Source organism: Anser cygnoides, chromosome 3, assembly GCF_040182565.1.
Source record: "Anser cygnoides isolate HZ-2024a breed goose chromosome 3, Taihu_goose_T2T_genome, whole genome shotgun sequence".
NCBI classification, from domain to species: Eukaryota; Metazoa; Chordata; class Aves; order Anseriformes; family Anatidae; genus Anser; species Anser cygnoides.
The window spans coordinates 75138097-75148470 of NC_089875.1; positions in this window are offsets into that span (position 1 = coordinate 75138097).

Below are 10374 nucleotides of genomic sequence, written 5' to 3' on the forward strand. Positions count from 1 at the left end.
TAGTGACTATTTATGTCCCTTCTCTGTTCAGATATTGTAAACTTTCCTTCTCTATTCTGTGTGTGTGAAGATAAGCTAGAAATAGGAAGCTAAAAGGGGTTGTAAAATATTTTTTTTTTCTCCCTTGATCCTTAGGCTTGCTGGATCTAATGTGTGTAGATGTGTACGTGTGTGTGTATGGCTAGTTTCTGGTACAAATTAAAGTAGCCACACACAAGGACACAAAAGGCACTTAGCCAAGATGAAGGATCTGTCCCCATTGTTTCCTTGGAGTGTTGGCTCCAACATCCTTTGACTCATAATATATTTAACTGAAAAAAAAAAAAAAATCCCAGCAACCCGGAATTAAAACTATTGTTGTTGCTAGAAACTGAATGTGCAACAAATGAGAGCAGGGGTGTCTAATGTGTTACAATTACTTTTCAGGATCCTATATGCTTTGGTCCCATGGAACTCAATGGGAAAATTCCCAGCGACGTCAGTGATACATGATGGGTTCCTAGCCCTTACTCAGGGCAGGTTCCCGTTGAAATCAGGAGGTGTGGATAAGCAGAGAAATCCCGTTGGAATGAAAAAAAAAAAATCACCTTTCAAAGATTATCATCAGCGTGAGCAATCTGAATAAAGTCCTAATGACTGTTGTTAACAAACTGTGTCTTATTAAGTTTCCTGTAAAACAATGTGCTTTGAGGGGGAGGGGAAAGAAGCAGGGGGGTAATTGTCATTCCAGTGAATCAGCTACTCTGGGAATTTCCAAAAGGTGCGGTTAGCTTGGAAGACCGTGGTGTTTGCCACATTTTTCCTTCCTAAGGCTAATCTTTGTAATTCAAATTAATTTACAACCATTTAGTTTTGAATCTAGAGTTAATATAGTTGATTAAGCCTTATTATTCTTAAATCCACCAAAGGCACAGACAATGGCAACAACTATAGAGAAATACTAGGTATTAAGTGGAATCTGTTTAGTACAAATTCTGAGATTTGCCAGACCGTTCAGCGCTCCAAATTTCTCCAGCAGGAAGATGAGACTATCCAGATCACGGGTAGAAGATGAACCCAGCACATCTGCAACGTGACGGTGCCACCAGGCAACAGGGAGAGCACGGAGAAGGGACTCACCAGATGAATCCCAGCAGCAAACACCATGCAGGAAAGGAAAATTTAAGGGAATGGGCCACATGGGAAACATGCAAAAAGCAGTCCGAAATAGTCAGAGAATGCAGTGACTTGTTCACTTCCCAAGTGAGAAAGATTCGGGCAGAAAATGGCAACATTTTTCTTATTATAATGAATGTCTATCTTTAAGAAAGGAATCATCTTCAGAACTGTACCAGGAGCAACATTTTATGTACTACCCGTATATATTTGACTAAGAAACTACAATTGTCAGCGTCCAAGAAACATGGCAAATTCTTCCCAGCTGTATTATTGTATTAGAATAATTTTCCATTACAGAGGTGACTGTTGCTCCAAGCCAGAGGGTGTAGCGTAGCGAAGATTTGACTCTCTAGGCTCTACCATGCACAATGCTAAGCACCTCATGCATGATGCTGACGTCTCTCCATCCTTATGGACTTCCCTGGGAGTTGAAGGCACTCAGTACTGCCTGGGAGGAAGAGGTCTGTGTGTGGCAGAAAATGTTAGCATATTAGGAAAGTAAATGGAGATGATTTAATGATGAGACTACTGCTTCTCATGCTGACCAGCATTGTTTCATTGTTTCCTTGTGTTCCCTCATCAGTCGGCATCTATCTTGTGTCTCGTGGTGACTGCAGGCTGCGAGCTTTCTGGGGCAGGCACCAGCCTTGGGCACGGTGTTGGTACGGGGCGATGGCCAGGTGCCTTGGTCACTGCAACCCCAACCTCCTGCAGTCATACAGTGGCTGCTTCCTTCATTCATGGGATCATCTGCCTCCGTACATCTGTCAAGCTTTTTATAAAAGCTGTGCTGCTAGCAAGGGCTGTTTTGGGATTGTTGGTGTTTCTTTTTCTTTTTTTTTTTTTTTTATAAATTGTTTTGAAGGCTCTTTTTAGTTAAAAAGTGTTTGCCACCACAGTTAAGACATGGACTGGATTAAAGTTCAAAACCAGCTCACGTCAGCAAGTGGATGGAAATTGTTACCATCTGACAGCTGGTGGCCTGGAAGGAAAATGTAAAAGTCACTGCGTGAAGGATTGGTTCAGGGCAGTGCCACAAGAAGTGACATGGCTTTGTTTTAAATCCTGGGAGTGCAGCTCTCTGTTCTGCCTGAGTTTTGCTCTGACGAAGAGGCCATGAAGACTGGCTGCAGTGGCCTGGCCTTGCTACATATTAAACTGCACGGGAGAAGCTGTAGCTTGTGCCACTGGTGATATGCAGCAGTCAACAAGGCAGTAGGGTTGTAGACCTGGTTAGGGTAAGACTTTTCTCTTGCCTTTCAGCCTCCTGAGCCTTTCTCCCAAGCCTTGTCTCATCAACTTCAACCATCAAACAACTAAGTCAAAGAGGAAAAAATATTTTCTTGTCATTTCTACCTGCTTTAATAATGCCCCTGAGTTAGTATTTGATATAACAACATCCTAGAAATGCTAACTACCAGAGTGTCTCGTACTGACTAACTAGTGTGCAAACACCTGATAGACTCCATTACAGAGTGCATAATGCAGACCAGACAAGCTCTGTGAAATTAACTGATGTGACTGAGGTCACCCAGGGAATCAATGACAATACCAGGCATGGCACTGGGATGTTAAATTACACATTGCAGATGCAGGTCTTCCAGTCCCAGCAATGCCAGTTAAAGAAATGACTGCCTTGAACCCATCTATAGAAGCCATGCATCACCTTTCACCCTGCCAGCACTGGTTACCGCCTTCCCAAAACATATAAGCCAGCCACAGACGTGAAGACTTCCCAATGCATATCAGTCATAGTGATCTGAGGTATCTTACACAGATTTTTTTTTTTCAGGTTATTTGCAGTGAACTAAGTGACTGAACACAACAGCATTTGAAGAAGCTGCCAGAACAAGAGCACATGTATGAAGGGAGGGTGGTGGTCAGTGGGCAGAGCTAAGCTGGGTCTAGTTACCTGTTCCCTCTGTAACAGTGCAGCTGCACTAGGAAGGCATAAACGAGGCTCAGTGAGCACCACTGAGCTGCTGTGCTGAACAACTACTAGCAAATGGAAGCCAGGAGAACAAAAAGAGACACAACTAACTCTACCGTGAAACTCAGGAACTTACCAAATGAAATCAGGAAAACAGACATCATGACAATAAACTGTAGTGACAGCATTAGTCCAGAGTTAAAACATTTGAGGATTGAAGGGGGTCAAATAAATCATTTCCTGTGGCTTCCATATGGCAGGGGATATGTTGAAATCTTCAAAAGTCAAGGTACAGGCTTACGTAACCAGGCAGATTACATGAAGTTAGAAAGCACATCCACGTATTTCAGGAAGTGTAGTTTTCTTAGAGGAAAAGAGATGAATGTGATAACTGAGAAAAACTCTTCATCCTGGATGAACCCCCAGATAAATTCTCTAAAATCTAGGTCATCTTTTAGTGATAAGAAGTACCATACAATACTGGATCTGGTAACTGGCACAAATGTCCACTGTTTTGACGTTGCTGTCCACGTTCTGCCTGCAAGTGTCTACATGGTACATTTACTCAAGTCATATCTGCATGGAAAAAAAGTAATCCCTGATTTCTTCATGTGATCTGTTATTCATTCACATACATTCTGCATTGCTTTCTGCATTATCTACGTATTTCGGGATGCCCAGTATGTTGAAAGGCAGATATCAGAATCTTAATAAGTTCTTTTTTTAATGAGACAGGCAAGAATCTTTGGTATATTTCCCTTTGGATTTTAAATAATAGATTTATAATAAACACGTTAACTTACTTTTCTTGTGCTACCTTACCTTCTACAAAATTTCATGTGCCGTTTCCAGATTTCTGTCATTGTCAATCAGTGATACTAGATAAGGTAGGCAGGTTTGTGATGAATAAATAAATAAATAAATAAATACAGTATTGATAGCAGAAAGCAAAGCATGTGGTTTCTTCTTTGCGTGTGATACCTTGTCTCTGGCTGCAGAGCGGTGCCTGTAAGAATGTAACATCTACGCATCAGGGCACTCTAAAACAGTTCTGCAGGGTTCACGTCTACCAGGTAGAGTACTGGGATGGGGGATGGCAGAGAAGTCTGACATTTTGTTCTATGGAAGTTCCTCCTTGAAATAAGTGTCCATTGAGGCAAAGGTCAGTAAAGCACACTTCCAATACCCATTGAAAACGTGCAAAATTGAGAGCCCTTAGCTCATTCTTTTCTCCACCGATGTCTCATCATTGTATAACGTGTGATGAACACAACAGGCACAGAGGCCACCTTCCTGTTCCAAATGTCACACCTCCAGGGTAGGGAATCTTGCTCATACGTTTGTTCTCTTCTTTCCTTCCCCTTTTACAGAATGGAAGGGTTGAGCACCTTTGCTAAAGATAATGAAGACTGTAGGTATCAACAGCTGGGAATAGTGGGGGGGGGGGGGGAGGGGGCATTACCTTGAATTTCCTTAGATATAAAAGAAGACTCACCCTAACCTTCTATTACACTTTTGCCCACTTATGACTAGACACAATGCAGGGACGGCATAACCCTGCTTCTGCTGACCACATTTTTTTTATGGGGGGGAGACTTTTCAGGTATTTTCTTAAAGGCTGCTGGGATGAAGATCACAGAAGACACAGAAAAGGAAAATATTTGCCTATCGATATCAAGGAAGCATATCATAGATAAGCTCACGGCTGTTACCACTCAGTACACGGGCATCTGGAGGAATTTCTTGCTGAAAACCCAGGGATTTGGAAGGCCTTCAGGGTTAGGTGGTGGCTACCAGGGTGTTGAAGGATGGAAATTTTAGGCTCAGGTGTTTACAGCCAGAGCTGAATAGTGAAATTACCTTTCTCTTGCTCTTCAGATTGGTTCAAACACCTCACATCTTCACCTGATGCATTCATGTTGCAGAGACATATCCTTATTTATTTCTATTTTTACAAAGGGGATGTGAAATGTACATACAAAATAATATTATGTATTGATAATATTATTTTTCTTTTGGATTTTTTTTTTAAAGTGATTAAGACAACTTCACAAATGATGAAGATAAAATAATAGAGTGTCACTAATGTTATTAATTACAGTGAATGCCACAGGAGGATCCCCCGTGCAGAGTTCATTTTCTTTTGTTGTTAAATGAGTCCCAATGCTAGTTATTGTTAAACTGTGGGAATCAACATGGACTGCTGGCAAAACAGGCAGTCTGCACTTTCTGCATAGCCTTACTGCCCCTTTTTATAAGCCCTTGACTTCACCTAATTCCACTCTGTCCCATCCTTCAAAAAGTGAAAAGGATGTCACCCCATCATTTAAACAGCTCGATATATGCAACTGTAAAGGGGCTATAGAAGTGCAAACAAGAATGCTGTCGTTGCTGTCACAGAGGTGGTAAATGTTAGCCACAGTCCAAATTAGTATTTTAATTCTTCTTTGGAAGCAATTTGACTTACTCTTTCAAAGAAAACATCATCTTTTCCAAGTATTTCTATTATTCCTGGTCAGGCTGGAAATTCTTCAACAGGGAACACTGTGTTCTCTTCATAAAGCCAAAAAGCAGTCACTTTAAGGGGTATTTTCTAATGCCCTTGTCTGTACACTGGAGACAAGAGATACCCTTCAGCAAAGCCACAATTCCTCTCCATACACGTCTTTCTTCTGACACAAGTCACTTCCCTCTCAGTGCTCTCAGAGAACAGGGGTGAGCGACCAGGGCCTGAAGCACTCGCATCGAGCACCAGGACTGGAACCTCCACCCAAACACAAGTGCTACCTGGGCAGCTGCACGCGGTCCCAGAGGCAAACAGGTGCCATTGCATCAGTAATACAGGACTGCACATTTAATTGAGCTCTGTTAAGACCTGCTTCCAGCTCAAGAACATCATTCCACCCTCTACTTCCTCCCTAAGTACTTGTATTGCCTAACAACTTTTGTGGGGCTCTGTCTTTGAAGGCAATTGTGGATAAACATAGTAGGAATTTATCCACTGTGATGTTCCTAATACTTATTTAACCCAGTAGCTTCATTGTGAATGCTGAAACCTGTTATTTGTACTGTCTGTAGACAGCTCTTAAATACTTCTTCTGTCTCCTCCCCCTTTTTTTCCATGATGAGCATAGTCCTTGTGCTATGGCTTGGTTATTATTATTAATAATATTAACATTATTCTTATTCTACTCTTCTCTGAAACCTTCCTAATTAGCCTGCATATATTTCTTTCAACTGTGGTGCCCAGAACAAAATGCAGTGCCCTATATGAAACTAGCCTACTGTATGATCTAGGTACTGCTGAATGTTGGACTTTGCATCGAGTTTGTCTCCTGCAACAGATGTCAGGAAGGATTAAGAAATGGATAAGAATATAAACATAAGGGTAGAATTAGAACACTGCTTCGTAACTGGATAAGAGAGATAGAAAGAATCAAGGTGTCTCAGAGTCATATAATTTCCATGCCGTATCAAAGTCCTGCACAGCACTGCTACATCTATCAGTCCCTCAGTTCATCTCTCTGCCCTTATGAGCTGGAGCGGAACGAAAGTAAACTGGGATAGCCCTATCATCTGATTATACACTGATAATGATGCTCGAATCACAGACTTGTGACTCTACAGGAGCAAGATACAAATGTTTCTCACTCTTTGGAGGAAGGAAGGGATTTCTTCTCCTGTAACAGAGGGGCAAGGGTCGCAAGACTTTTCTTCTTCCTTGTTATCATGTGGCACAGGCTGTTTCCTAGGATCCCAAGGATCTTTGGACATTGGTGACACCTTGGTGTTTCTTGTCCTCAGCTTGGGGCATGCTGCACTTCAGAGAACAGAATGCTTCAAGAAAAAATTTTGTTCATTACAGACCTATATCTATTATAGAGGCATATAATAACTCTACCATAGAGACTGAAGAGCAGATTTTCCCAGTTCTGTGGGCTCTGGTGAAAAATAAAATTGTAGCAGAGTGCAATATTACACATGCTACCCTTTTTACTTCCATCCAGACATCTTTCAGGAAGGACTCTTGATTTGTCACAACAGCAAAAATCGCATTCTCCCATATGTGGCAAAAATAGTAAATGATTAAAAGGTAGGTATGCTTAGGGAGGGTACTAAAAATAAGTGGGAAATCTAGTATTTTGATTAGTGTATTTTCATAGACAAAAAGATGAGATGTACTTTTTAACCTTGGTTTTAGCTTAATTAGTATTTTACTGTATATTCAAACTGTTAGACTTCCAATAGAGAATCATTAACTTAATCAGTCATTATTTCTTACAACCAGTGCAAACTGATACAATTGTGTGCTCACAGTGTAAAAGCCAACTCATGGCTTTAGTGTTAGACAACCAACCAAATGAGAGGAGGGGGGTGCTCTGACCAAGCTTCCAAGTTCCAGGTTGTAGTAATGGCTGAGTTTCATTCATATATTTTCTGCTGCTTTGGTCATCTCCTTTAATAGAAAGAGCCTCAGGAAGAAAAATGTTCTGAAAGTACTTTGAATAGCTGTTTGTGGTTATCTCACCTCATCATCCCCAACCGGAAGAGTCACTCGGTCAGAGGATCTGAAAGAAACTTAATTTAAAAACACTTGGACCCTTGACCACACAACTGAAGCAGCTGGCTTTCACATAACCTGACAGCAACTCTACCTTGGCTCACCTCTCTCCTCTCCCACTGCCAATGGAGAGCTCTCCCAGCCCAGCTGAAAGATTACATCAGCCATGGGCATTTGTTGCTAATGTAGAGAAATTTGTCCGGTTGGGACCAGGTTTCAACTATGGAGCAACCTGTCCCTGCCTTTAGGGTGTGTGCCAGGTTATAATGATTATAGCCCTGTTCTGCCAAGCCATGAAACCGCAGCCCAAACAATCAAGTACAGAAGGAACATGAAAATACAAACTCTGTGTCTTCATGTTGCTTTTTTCTCCTGTCTCCTCAGGCAGTGAAAGGAGTATCCAAGGATCCATGAAAGGAAGGATCCAATGATCTATCAAGAACAAACAGCACTACTAGTATTATGGGCTTTTTATGACTGCACCACAAATAACAGCCAAAGGGTGATTTCTACTCCCATCCATATCGGGTTGGCCACATATACCCTGTTGGCTATGAGGAAAGTGTTTGTTTTCCCTCTGGCCCTGGGGCAGTCCCAGCATGTTGGAGTGATGAGAGAATTATGAATTTGTTGGTGCTGCAACACTCTTCCTTAGGACAGGTGTATGCTAAGAAAATGAAAAGACTGTACCTACAGTAGCCAGAGTCCGCAAAGTTGCACTGGAAGTCAGGCTAGTGGGACATTTCCAGAAGCTGATAGGGTGGCAGAGGCTCAGTAGTGAGAGGATATGCTGGTGCCCATATCCATCTGGAGCACCAAGGACCACAGGAGGTGACCTCGCCCTGGGCTCCCGGAGCTGCCCCAGTCTAGTGAGGCTGTAAGGACATCCCTGCATTCCCCCTCACTGTGACCCCAGGCATGCAGTCACACTGCTCACATCCTGCAGCGAGGCCACCTTTTCCTCTTGAGCTGGCCAGCACCTCCCTATGCCCCGGCAGAAGCTGTCACAGTAGTGTCACTGCACAGGGGCTGCCCAGCCCTCTGCTGCTGGAGACTCATCCATGGCTCAGCCTCAGTCAGCCCTTCTGATTTATTCTCCCTTTGGTTAAATATTTCTGCCATGAACACTAGTGTAACATTAATAAAATTTCTATTTCCATTCAGTTCTGTGTTGTTGCGAACTGCATTTCTCTGGTAGGTATTTGTTTTTGCAATCAGAGTGATGAAACACATTTACTGGCTGTAGCAGTTACAGGAATTCTAAATAAATATCTGTCTTTGTTTCATTTCAGTAAATCAGGACAGTTCACTAGCACCATACTAACAGGGATTTGGGGAATACTGTGTGTCCATGAAATAATTCTTGAAACAATTTAATCTTGCATCATGGCAAAAAAAACAAAACAAAACCAAAAACCTTCACTTTGGGCTATTCCCAGAAGATAAGGGACTAGCTCTCTAAACTAGAGGTTTGTTTGTTTGTTTGTTTTAAATTCAGATTTTGCTCTGGGTTTTATATCTATTTTGTTTTGCAACTTTGGTGTGTAAAAACATGTAATTGCAGTTTTCCACTAGATTTGAGTGGTACTATTTATAGTAGTTAGCATTCCTAACCTCCAGGGAGGTGTATCTAGTTAGCTTCTAGCTCCCCAAGGTACCAGTACTGCTGGTATGATCACTATCACCTTATCACTCCCTAGAAAAACACACAGACATTGTATATAGTTTAAGTGAGTCTGTTTTTTGTAATATTCTTGCCTTGGCTTCCCTTTTGAGTTTACTTTTTATGTATTTCCAGATAGTAGGCAGACACTGTCCAGAGTTATACCTTGCTAACTCTTCCCAGCTGAAGGGGAACGAATATATGTATCTGAGAGATGAATTTGGGAGGATATGAAGGGGACTGCAAACTGGTGAAAACACAGGTAACATTTTCTCAATGTTTTCTCTTTAAAAAACATTGCTTTCTTTGTTTGTGCTTCTTGCTGCAGTGGTATGAAGGACATTGATTTTATTCTATCATTTGATGTGGTCATTCTTTCTAATATACATATTGTTTAAAAAGTAATTTCAAATTACTGTTCAAATGTAGAAAAACTATCCAGTTGTGAAACATTGTTTGGCAACCCTGACCATTTTCATAGATTGAGGCATTTCATTGATTTCATACATCTGAAATCCAGGGATTAGTTTCTGAGAAAATGTTTCCCCACAGCTCTCACTGTGATGGAAGGGGCCTATTGTTTTGGGGACATCTGAACATATGGCATACCCATTTCTGGGAGAACTCTACCATTCAAATGAGATATGAAAGGCAAAGTTTGTCCGCTATGGTTGTGGAAAAGCAGGTCATATCTAATGGATCCAGATTTTGCCAGGATTCATCTGGATAACTTGACTTTGTGTTGAGCTCCTGCAATAAAGTAATGACAACAAGCTCCTCTCCATGTACCCTTGATATGGAGTATTTCTTAAATCTGCCCATGGAAAATTGTCCCCCGATGTCTTCTCAAAAGCAGCAAAATGAATTACGTAGTTTTTTTCAGGACAACTATGATTCATAATGGTACGGAATATGGGCTTTATTATGTTGCTTTTATGTATCTACCACTGAGATCTATGAGGATCCTTCTGTGAGAAAAGTCCTCAGGACCCTGCCCAAAAAGTTGCATGTTTTAGGGTTGCTAATGGTGTATATTAATAGGAAAATTAAATTTGTTTTTCT